Genomic DNA, 12362 nt, shown 5'->3' on the forward strand with positions numbered 1-12362 from the left:
CTTTTCTCCACTTACATAAAAAATTACGGATTTTGTATAATAACGCAGTACAGGAACACTTGGTCCTGTTTATCGACATTTTTATTTTTCAGAATCAAGAACCATTTAAAGTTTTTGTAAGTATGAAGTTTGTAAGTACAAAACGTATTCGGTGAGTAAATACACCATGCCAATCCTTGAAATTTACTTAAGCTTGAATTGGTTGATGTACATACATATGTATATTTTCTATTCTTAAACTCGCAGAATTATCCGTAGATAGGACAACTATGTGCGCCATCTATTAAAATACGGTAATGGAAGTTCTTGTATTCTATACCTCAATTAGTCTATTGTGGTGTCAAACCTATTTGGGACATAGAAAAGCTCGAAACTTTCCTTCAACATATTTTAAACTAACAAAGGTTCTTATTCGAATAAAATTTCCTATACAACTATATAACAACATGCGCTGCAAGAAAAGTGGTTTTTAGACGTAATTTAATTTAGATTTATTGTTTTCTATATTATAAGGGCCAAATCATTTCTTATGGAACCTAACATTGTTTAAACGAGGGACACTTTTATTTCATTTTGTTATTATAGTATATGAAGAAAAGACAAAATTTTTTAGTTTTCCATAAAAAAAAAATTAAAATTTTTTTTTAAGCTACATGAAAGATTTTTGGTACATAGATTGGGAAAAAAAATGCCATTCTTAAATCTGTTCGTGATACTAATTTTGGTTGTTGCGCGCAAAAGTTATGGCGGTTTCAATTCTGATAAAAAGAAAAAAATCTTTAAAAGACTCTAATCATTACATTGAGAAACTCTCTTAATTAGGGGCTCCCTACACACTATATGTTTACTGAGGTCCCATATCTTTAGTGAAAAAGTTGTGCATTTTCGCGGAAATTAGGAAAGAATTCCAAACAATTGGTAGTTTGCAACTTGTTTTAATAAAATTCAACCTGCGAATGCCTCTGAAAAATATATAAAAAATATGTACGTAATCTATACATCGCGAAGATTCAAATAAAACCAAAACTATACAAATCCGTTTAGTGGTTTTCATATTATAGCGAAAACAAAAAAATATATTAAGGAAATTTATAAAATTTTTGTAAGAGAAAATATTTATTAAAATATATTTTGTGAGTTAGTTGAACAAAATGTAAGAAAAATAGGTCGGAGTTTTTCTTCTATTTTAGTTAAATTTCACGCAATAAATCACATTTTTTATTCTAATCACTTCTCGAAAACACGCTAACATCTAGCAGAAGATATGGATATCTTTCAAATAAATGTTGGGTTCCTTTAAATGGGGTATAATCTTGAAATAAAATTGTATCGGGTAATGTTCATTTTGAAATGCGTGTAAATCGCGAAATCCTCAAAATCCAATACAGCGAATTCTTCTCTTTTAATTTGTACACATTTGCCAGGATTTTCTTTGGCCGCTAAGATGTAGCATCGTCTGCAGTTTAGTGTGCAACAAACTGTATAACGCTTATATTTTGCACAAAGTGCATACACTTTTTATGCTCATCCGATTTCACTATCAACCGTGAAAAAATACATCGATCTAAACATATTTCAATAAAATCCATCAAGAACCGTGGATGTAGCATCACACAGTATTTTTTGGATAAATCGGATACAGCTCCCACGCCACTAAATTTTTCAAACCGCTGCACACTGGTCGAAACCACTGATCTAGCGGCGCAAAATAAAAAAATCGAACTATAAAATTGCGAAATATTTTCCATTGTATCGATTACAGACACTTCGCAGACAAAGATTTTGTTTTTTAATTTTTGTTGTTGTAAATATTCACTCAGTTATTCACTATCAAATGCAAGAGTTTTTGTTGCATTAGATTTTAAAAAATTGTTGCAAAAAAATTAACTTCATATTTGTTTAAATGTTAAATGCATTCGTAAGACAAGACAAGATTTGTGTTCAATTAATAGCAGAGAGTGAGATTTAAATTATAAAAATTAGTTTGGGGTCCGGAGGTACTTAGTTATATAGCAATAAATTTTCCAAAAATTCAATTTTTTTTTGTGTGTTTTTATGTGTTGTACGCGCTTGTTCCATAGAGTGCATCTGGTAAACTTAGCCGAACTTAGGTTCGGTTATTTTTTGGGGAAAGAAATTGGACTCTCTGGATACGGAATAACCACATTTGGGCTGCAAATATTTGCAAATCTTTTGATGGCTGCACTTTAAAAAAAGGGATTTTGCATGAAATTCATACAAATTTAGCTGTGCATTTGTATGGGAGCTAAATCAAAATATGGACCTATCTTGAGAAATGTTTGCAAGGAGGATTTCTACCCCCGGAGACACTATAATACCATATTATAGCTAAATATGTTATTAAATATGGGATAACAAGTAAAAATTCAACGAATCGGGGGTACCATAAAAGGGGCTACATCGAAACATAAATCCGCGTTGAAAATATTTTGTAAGAAGATTTTGTACGCAGTGAGAACACGGAATGATAAATTACAGCCAAGTTGGTTTAAAAATGTGGTCATGATATTCAAAATACCTTAAATTGGGAGGTACGGTTACGTGGGGGCTATATCAAAACGTACACCTATGTCCACAATTTTTGGTGAAATTATTTTTTGACCACTAGGAACCCTAAGTACCAAATTACAGGTAATTTGCTACGAAATTGTGGCTTAAATCCTCAAAATACCGAAAATCTTAGGGTACCGTTATGTGGGGGCTATACCAAAACATCAGCCGATATTGTTCATATTTGGCCCATTATTACCCACACGTACAAGCTGAGTTTGTGCCAAATTTCAGTGACGTATCTCAATACGTTTGCAAGTTATTAATTTCGCGCCGCTAGATCAGTGCTTTCGACCACCGTGCGCTGTTTTCGCACAAACGCGAGTGATGATTCACTTTCTTCATTGAAATGGAAACGATCCACATAAAACGCGAATTAGTCAGCGATATTTTGAAAAACATTTTTGGCAAATTTTTCAATTTTTGCAGTAGCCATTTCCGCCGTTCTAGTAGATGGATTTTTATGATCTGTGATTCATATGATCCGGATCGTCGAAAAACTAAAATATCGCGGGGTACCAGCACACTCAAAACGATATTGTAAATACTGTACCCAAAAAATAGGTTTTTTAGAAAAAATATCACACTAAATGTTGGCCTTTGGCAGTAGATTACTCTGCTGCTGTGTGGGCTACATACTCAATATACATATCAGATTATGCGAAATCGCGAGTTCTTTAATCCTATAATTGGTTTTTCGAAATATCCGAATGCGCGTCCCAGTTACATAAAAAATACAAAAAACACCTGAAATCCGGCTTCAAAATGTCGGCATCCATAAAAGGTGGATGCAGTGGAAATTTTGGAAAGTGATACATTAGAAGTGTAATCTTCATTTTGTATTCTCCTACTTTTACTTTGGACAGATGTTCGTCATTTGAATGGTTTAATCAGAAATCGAATAGCAATGTAAAAAACCTGTTTAGCTTCAACGTGTTTTTACTTATGTTTTTTCCTTTACGCGGTCGTAACTACCACGTAAATTAAATTTTTTTGCTAAATTTTTGAGCTTTGTACAAAAACATCTAAAATAATCCAGCAATAGTCATAGTTACTGGTAAACTACAATAGTTCGCGTATTATAATAGTGCAAACCTTGGCTTCATGGAAACTAAAAAATTTTGACTTTTCCTCATATAGTAAAGTATAACAATGTCATGAAGTATGGATGGTTTGGGCCAATAAAAACATTTTTGCTTATTATAGGAACTTTTTCAGGTAAAGGATATTAACATAATGGTACATACTGGTAAGCATAACCTTAAGAAAGAAAAGTAGGGTCTTTATTTTTTGCCATACACTACGAGTATTGATACATATGTATGTTCAATTGTTTTTATGGTGCGTTATTTATTGAAACGTTTATGTTTATTTTTGTATAACAAATTCATTGAAAGACGAAAGTTTAAACGCATAATAGAGCTTTTAATGAAACTTATGTCAAATATGGGCTTATTATAGGAACCTTTGGGCTAAAGGATATTTGCGTAATGTTACGCAAAATGTTTTCGTTCGATTTCAAATCTTTAAAGAAGAAAAATAGAATATTTTTGACCATATGTTATTTCCCCGCTTGGTTAAGGTTTTGGTCTTTTTCGAGAAAAAGTGGCGAAAATGGTTAACATTCTGAACTGGTCCCATATAAATTGCACGTTTTTTGAAGTAAGGGAACACTTTACGAAACAAAAAGTGGTAAAAACTGGAAGACTCTTCCACGAAAAGAAACATAACTGTTGTATAACAATTTCATTAAAAGAGGCACTAGTACATGCCAAGACTATCAATACCTTTACAATACGCATTTCGTTCTTGAAATATTGTCGAGAAATACCGTTTTTTACTTTGAGTCAGTGAGTAACTTTTTATCTCTATAAAGTAACAACATTCACAGGTAAATATCATACCTAATTACTGATAACATTTTCGCAGCTATTTTCAACCACTTGCATCAATAATTCAAAACACCGATTTCTGTAGATAAGGCAGTGCAGCAACGCTTGGTCTTGTTTATCGACATTTTTATTTTTCAAAATCAAGAACCAATAATTAAAGTATGTATGTATACGTAAATTGAAGTTTGTATGCAATGATAAAAGAGGTATCAGTCGGCTTTGCCGACAGAGATATAACATCTGCCAGTGCGAATTGAGACAATAGCCGGTATCACAACGAAAATTCTTTTCCCCAAAAATTTTAGTTCGTCACCGTAGGATATTTTAGAGCTCCAGTAGTACGTTTGTATTTACGAAATACATGGAATTATTTGACTTGTGCACTGTTGGAAATATGGACTGGAGCTCGAAAAAATTGTATAATTGCAAAAGGGGCCGCAAAAAAATCAAAACTATCCGAGAGCCGGTCTTAAACTGCACTTTTATAAAATTTTGTGTGGGAGGTACCCGAAGACTTGTATCGATATAGTTCGATATGCCCAAACTTCAAATTTGATATAAGTTTGGACAAAATATTACCAGTGTTACAAATGTCCGACCAAATTATTTGATCTGTTCGAGAGTTATCGTGCGCTCCAGTTAGAACATAGTGCGGCGGACATAGCTACATCGACCTGAAATTGTGTGAAACGTGGCTGGGACAATTTACGATATTTACCTACGCTGTATATATATTATCCATCAATAAGCTCGCTGGATTATCATTCGCTATGTCAACTATGTGCGCCATCTGTTGCAATAAGATAATGAATGTTTTTTTAATGCTTCAATTGCTCTTTTGTCAAACTTATTTAGAACACAACAAAACTCGTACTTCCATTTTAAATATTTCAACCTTATAATTGTTCTTATTCGAAAAAAAGTATTTTTTAATTTATCTTTTAAGTTATGTCCTTCCAAAATAAAATTTATTGTTTTATACTGAGGGCCAAATCAATTTTTTATTTAATCAAAACCATACAAAATTCCTTTAAACGAGGGACAACTTTATTTCATTTGTTCATTATAGTTGCATAGCAATTTCAAGAAGAACGGAGGATTTAGGCATTTATGCTTATTATAGAAACTCCTTTAGCTAAGGGATGTTTACGTAATACTACATGCTGATAAATCACACAAACGGCATAACGCATAGAAATCTGACTTCGAATCTTTTATATATAGAAACGTTGTTAAAATACAGTATTTTTTTAGTTTTGTATAACAACTTTTATTAAAGTGTGAAAGTTGTAACTATACGCAAAACCAATTAAAAAGCTTTTAGTGAAACTTATGGCAAATTAAAACATTTAGACATATTATAGGAAAGCTAAGGCAACCTTACACAAACTCAATCAAATACACAAATGGTATAGTGCATAAAAAGCTTTCGTTCGATTTCGAATCTATGTATAAACAAGACTTTATTTTTAACCATATACCATAGATAAATAAAGGTCTATATTTTATAACGGAAGCTTTCATTCTATTATACTAAAAGATTTCGCAGAAGAGCTTTTTGCGCGTTCAGGTTTGTTGTTAGCATGGTAAATTCACTCGACTTCGAAAACAAACCACATAAGAAAATTAAAGCTTCCGTTATCTACATCTTAATTTCTCTATGACATTCATGGGATTATAATCAATCATGAATATTTCCCTCGGAATTTTTCGAAAGGAAAATAATTTAAAAAAGTGAAATTCTTTTAAAATTAATATTACAGTCGTAATCGCTTATAACGTCGTCGTTTATAACGTTATATCGGTTATAATGACGATATCCAATAGTCCCAAATCTCTGGGGCCCTTTATAGCCCTATCGCTTATAACGACATACCGGTTATAGCGACAAATTCCGTCGGTCCCTTGACCGACGTTATAAACGATTTCGACTGTATTAAACTTTGAAAGTTACTATAATAACTAAATTAAGGAATATTTTCGCCGAATCAACAAAAATATTCCAATTTTGGACATAAATATGGATATAAACAATTGTGAGATTCACTACCCAATTTTTGTTCGTGATTGCCGTGATTATGTAGATACTTAACTACGTAGAATACCATATAGCTTTTATTTAAAGTTTAAAGCGTTTACACATTTAACAGTTTTTAAAAGACCTTTTACGTAATTTCCCTACAAATAAATTGCTTGGTGTATATTGCCAACATAGCAGTCGCGGAATTATTCGTAACTAAGTCAACAACATATGCCCCCAATAAAGTTTAGTAAATTTATTCTAAACAGATATGTATTTTATTTTTCCGGTTCAACTTGAATTTGCTAAACAATAGTATAAAAACGTTTATTCTGTTAAAACTTGTTAATAGGTGGATATTTGAATAAAAATAATTTCTTATTATCAACAATTAAGTCATTAAAGTAATTTTTATGACACGTTACATTGTGACAGCGCTGTAATGAAATGTACCATGTAGAATAAATGTATCTATACCAGAAGAAATTTTATGTCGTTTTGCCATCGAGAAATGCAAAAGGAATTTGTCAAAAAAACTTTACCTTACGCAAAACCAATAAATTCGCCATAAAGCTTTTAGTTAACTTTTCATTATACCTTTAATAAAAATTATATTTAAAAAAATAATTCCCATAATTTGCCACTTTTCAAACGAACGTTGCCATACACACTTTTCATGTAAGCAGGTATTTTCATTATAAAAAATTGGTACATATAAAAAACCAACCAATATTTTTTACAAAGAATAAATAACAAAAGGTCTTATATTATAACAAAAGAGAAAAAAATATCCTTTAAAACGAAGCATTTGCGTTCCAACGTGTTATAGCAAAAGGAAAGAAGTAATTCCGTTATAATGAAACTTTTATATTAAAAGGCTTTTGAAAATGTAACGGTAAAAATATAAATACACAGTCATCAAAATAAATCTGCGTTCAAAGCCTGCCGGCGCTGATTTAACGTAACAACTATGTATGAACTACATCAAATTTTCATTCGGATAAAGCTTATAAAGTGTTATAACAACAAAATATTTCCGTTAAGACGAAACTTTAACGTTACAAAGCTTTTAGAAATTTAACGGAAAACCTAAAAATAAGTAAAAAAGCGTAAAGTTCGACCGGGCCGAACTTTTTATACCCACCACTATGAAATATGAACTAAAATGAAGTAATTAATTAATATTTTTTGTTCGAAGATAGGCTATATTGACACACGTTTTGATACAGCCCCATTTCACGACGGTACCTCCCGATGTTCGTTATTTTAAGGGTTTTAGGTAAATTTTTTGACTGAACTACCCATAATTTGACATTTAAGGTTCGGTTTTCAAAATAGGCCATTGTTTTAGTATAGACTCCATTTAACGGAACCTCTCCATATTAGGCGTTTTGATGAGTTTAGCTACATTTTTATACATAACTACCAGTAATTTGACATTTGAGTTTCGCTGCAGTCATGCAACCTCTCCACCAAAAATTGGTAACATATGTAGGTCAGTGTTTAGGTATAGCCCCCCATATAACGGTACCTCCTAATTTTAGGCATTTTGAAGAATTTAGGTACCTTTTTACCGAACTTCTTGTCATTTGACAGATGTAATTTGTTATTTAAGAATAACATTGGTCATATAACTTCTTCACTAAAAAATGTCAACATCTGTTCATGTTTTGGTATATCCCCTATATAACGGCACCTTCCGATTTTCAATATTTGAGGATTTTAGTTACAATTTTTAAGCGTAGTAGTATTAATTTGTCATTTAAAGTTCTTAGTGGTCACGTCAGTTCTCTATAAAAATTGTCAATATAATTGCATGTTCTGGTGTAGGCCCCGTGTAACGGTGCCTCCCGACTTTGGGTGTTTTGAGGATTTTAGCTACATTTTTGACCGAACTACTTGTGATTTGGCATTTGAGATTACCAGTGGTCACAAAACTTTTTCACTAATAAGTATTTCGAGAATTTAAGCTTCATTTTTTTGCGAACTACCTGTAATTTGTCTTTTGAAATTCCCAGTGGTCACAAAACTTCTTCACTAAGAACTGTAAATACGGGTTCATGCTTTGGCGTAGCCACTATATAACGGTACCCTCGAATTTGGGTATTTTTAGAATTTTAGCTAAATTTTTGACCGAAGCACCTGCAATTTCAACATAGATCCATGTTTGCCTACCTACGATTTTCTGCATTTTGAGTTACTGGTATTGCCCCCATATAACGGGTACCCCGATATTGGGTATGAATTTGTGTACATAGGTCCACATGTTATTATGTACTTTTGGGTTCCCATTGACCAAAAAACTTATCCAGCACTAATTGTGTTTGTATCAATATTTTCGGTCCAAATTGGCTGTAATTTGACAGTGATATAGCCCGCAAATAACCACCCCGCCGGTATCAGATATTTTTAGTTTTAATTTAAATTTTCGGTATAATTTGCAGTAATTGTAACCATCGGTCATTATTTAGATATAGCCCCATATAACAGTACCTGCCAATTTTAGGCTTTTCGAGGAGTTTAGCTACCTTTTTTATGTAATTTGGAATTTGGAATTTGAGTTTAACAGTGGTCAAAAAACTTCTTCACTAAAAATTGTCAACATAGCTTCATGTTTTGGTATAGTCCGCATATAACGGCACCTACCGATTTTCGGTATTTGAGATTTCAGCTACAATTTCTGAGCGAACTATCTGTAATTTGAAAGTTGAGGTTCTTAGTTGTCATATCACTTCGCTAGAGTTGTCAATGTAGATCCATGTTTCGGTATAGCCTCCATATAACGGTACCTCCCGATATTAGTTATGTGAGGATTTTAGCTACATTTTTTAAACGGAACTAGCCTTAATTTGGCTGTCATTTTAAAGTTAGGGTTCCCAGTGATCAAAAAACGTCTGCACCAAAAATTGTGGACATAGGTCCAGGAATAACGGTACTTCTCGATTTCAAGTGTTGTGAAGTTTTCCGGCCGAATTAGAGATGGACAGTGGGTAAATACCCAATGGGTAAATACCCGGTAAATTGGGTAAATTGGGTAAATACCGGGTAAATACCCATTTGTGGGTATTTATTTGGGTATTTACTATATTGAATCGCTAATACAACATCTTTGACCCTATTTCTGGGTTTAGGTTATTAAATCGATTCAAAATGGATAGTTTTACAATACTTTAAACAAGTGGGTAAATAATTGGGTAAATACCCGAGTATTTACCCAAGTGTTGGATAAAAACCTATTAACTGCCGAACCACTTGACGTAGGCTGACAAAATTTGGCTCAAATTTTACTTATGTCAAGAGAAATCTAGCATTGAAAATGGGTCTCTGGGTACATGTTTTGATATAGCCCCCATATAACCGTACCTCCCGATTTAAGGTATTTTTTGTCTATTTGCTTCATTGTACAATCATAGTGGCTGAAATTTGGCACAGTGAGTTCTCAATATGTAGAAAATATCCTTGCAAAAATTTGTCAACATAGGTCCACGTTTTCTAATAGCCCCCATATAAGGGTACCCCGATTTCGAGTATTTAGCCAAATGTTGGGTAAAAACTCTTAAACTGTCGAACCACTTGACGTAGGCTGACAAAACTTGGCATAAATCTTACATATGTCAAAAGAACTTTCGGTACTGAACATGGGGTCTCTGGGTCCATGTTTTGATATAGCCCCCATATATCCGTACCTCCCGATTTAAGGTATTTTTTAACTATTAGCCTCATTGTACAATCATATTGGCTGAAATTTGGCATAGTGAGTTCTCAATATGTAGAAAATGCCCTTGCAAAACATGGACCCAGGGACTCCATTTTCAATACCTTTATTACTATTGATATAAGAAAGTTTTGAGCCAAATTTTGTCAGCCAACGTCAAGTGGTTCGACATTTAATGAGTTTTTACCCACTTTTGGGTAAATACTCGAAATCGGGGTACCCTTATATGGGGGCTAGAGGAAAACGTGGACCTACGTTGACAAATATGTGCAAGGATATATTATACTCCTTGAGGACTCACAAGCCAAATTACAGCCAATTTGTTTGTAAAATGTGGCTTATAGATGAAATATACCTTAAATCGGGAGGTACGACTATATTGGGGCTATATCAAAACATAAGAAAGATGTAAGCCAAATTTTGTCAGCCTACGTCAAGTGGTTCGGCAGTTAATGAGTTTTTACCCAACACTTGGGTAAATACTCGGGTATTTACCCAAGTATTTACCCACTAGTTTAAAGTATTTAAAACTATCCATTTTGAAACGAATTTACAATCTAAACCCAGGAATAGGGTGTAAAATGTTGTATTTGCCATTCAATATAGTAAATACCCAAATAAATACCCACAAATGGGTATTTACCCACCGTGTGGGTATTTACCGGGTAAATACCCTGTAAATACCATCTCTATATATGATCGAATTGGCATTACAAAATACACTAAGAAAATATGCAGCTAACTAGAATTCCACAACACGCTAAAACATATTTTTTAATGAAAATTAAACTATTACCTCCACCTTCAAAATCCACTATAATATTTTGCTATACGTATTCGTTTCGCGATATTTTGATATATTTACTTGCACTTAAAATATAGGTTGTACTCACAACAAAAAATATTAGTCAAATGTTTCGACTTTTGAAGCTATTCTTAAGAAGATCGCGTTCGAATGAAACAAAAACTAATATATTTTTAAAATGGTCCATGTCATACCTGTCAGAATTGCCAGATGTTGTACCAAAATTTTGACATTAATTTTTTTTATTTTTGGCCAATGGGTGGATCCACTGTGCTCTCCGCCTAAAATTGTGTACAGATAATATAGCCCACATATGATCACTCCGCCGGTTTCAGGTATTTTGAAGTTTTGATCCACATTTTCGGCCTAATTTGTTATTGGTAATTAGTATTCCCAGCGGTCACTTTCTACTTATCTAATTTTAGTTTATAGTATTTCATGGTGTAGGGTATAAAAATGTCGGCCAGCCGAACTTAACATTTTTTACTGTTTGGATCCGCTAATATAATTATCACGCTAAAGTAATATTAGCACAGAGTACTTCAATAGAATATTTATTGTAACCCCAAATGGGCAGGATTTCGAATGTACGATCCACACGTAAAAAACACAAATATGAAAAATAAGATTAAAGTATGTGAAGAATGAAAACTGAATGTCAGCTTATAAGTAATTTTTTATCGTATACATACATATATGAAATTGTTCAATGACATACATATGTATGTAAATAATCGAATACATTGTCGTCTAAACAAAGTGTAAGTTTATAAGATTCAAATACCATAAAATCATCAGAAAAATAATTTTGAAGAAACCAAATTAGCCATTTCTTTTAATTTTCTACTTCAACCATATAAAAAAATGATTAAACATCAATTTAAATCTCAATGACACCAGTCAATTTGTCCGAAAAGAATAGCCATTTCCAATTTGATTAATGAATTCAATTTAATTCATCTGTTTTCGGTTCATATTCAAATACCACAAACTGCTCGCCGTCTCATGACTCTATGTGGAGCTAGTAGAAATGTGAGCTAATCTAATAAATATTTATTGCAACCATTACGAATGTGGATGTTCTCGTTCCTTCTTTATGTTTCAATTCGAAAATAGAAGTGTGCGCTAGTATGATGTGAATATTTGTATTTTCTCAGCGTTCAGAAGTTTTTAAGCTATGCATAAGATGAATTTTAACGGTTCATACCCCCGTTCTGGCTATAGATTGTAGGAATGGATTTCAAGTTGATAAATGCAACATAAGCAGAATGTATGTCAGAACGACAACAGCAAAAACATCACTAAGTACTGTGATGATATCCCCGTCTATAGGCATTCACGCCGATAAAAGGCAACGAT

This window comes from Musca autumnalis, unplaced genomic scaffold, assembly GCF_047663935.1.
Source record: "Musca autumnalis isolate F117 unplaced genomic scaffold, ASM4766393v1 scaffold_1, whole genome shotgun sequence".
Lineage (NCBI taxonomy): Eukaryota > Metazoa > Arthropoda > Insecta > Diptera > Muscidae > Musca > Musca autumnalis.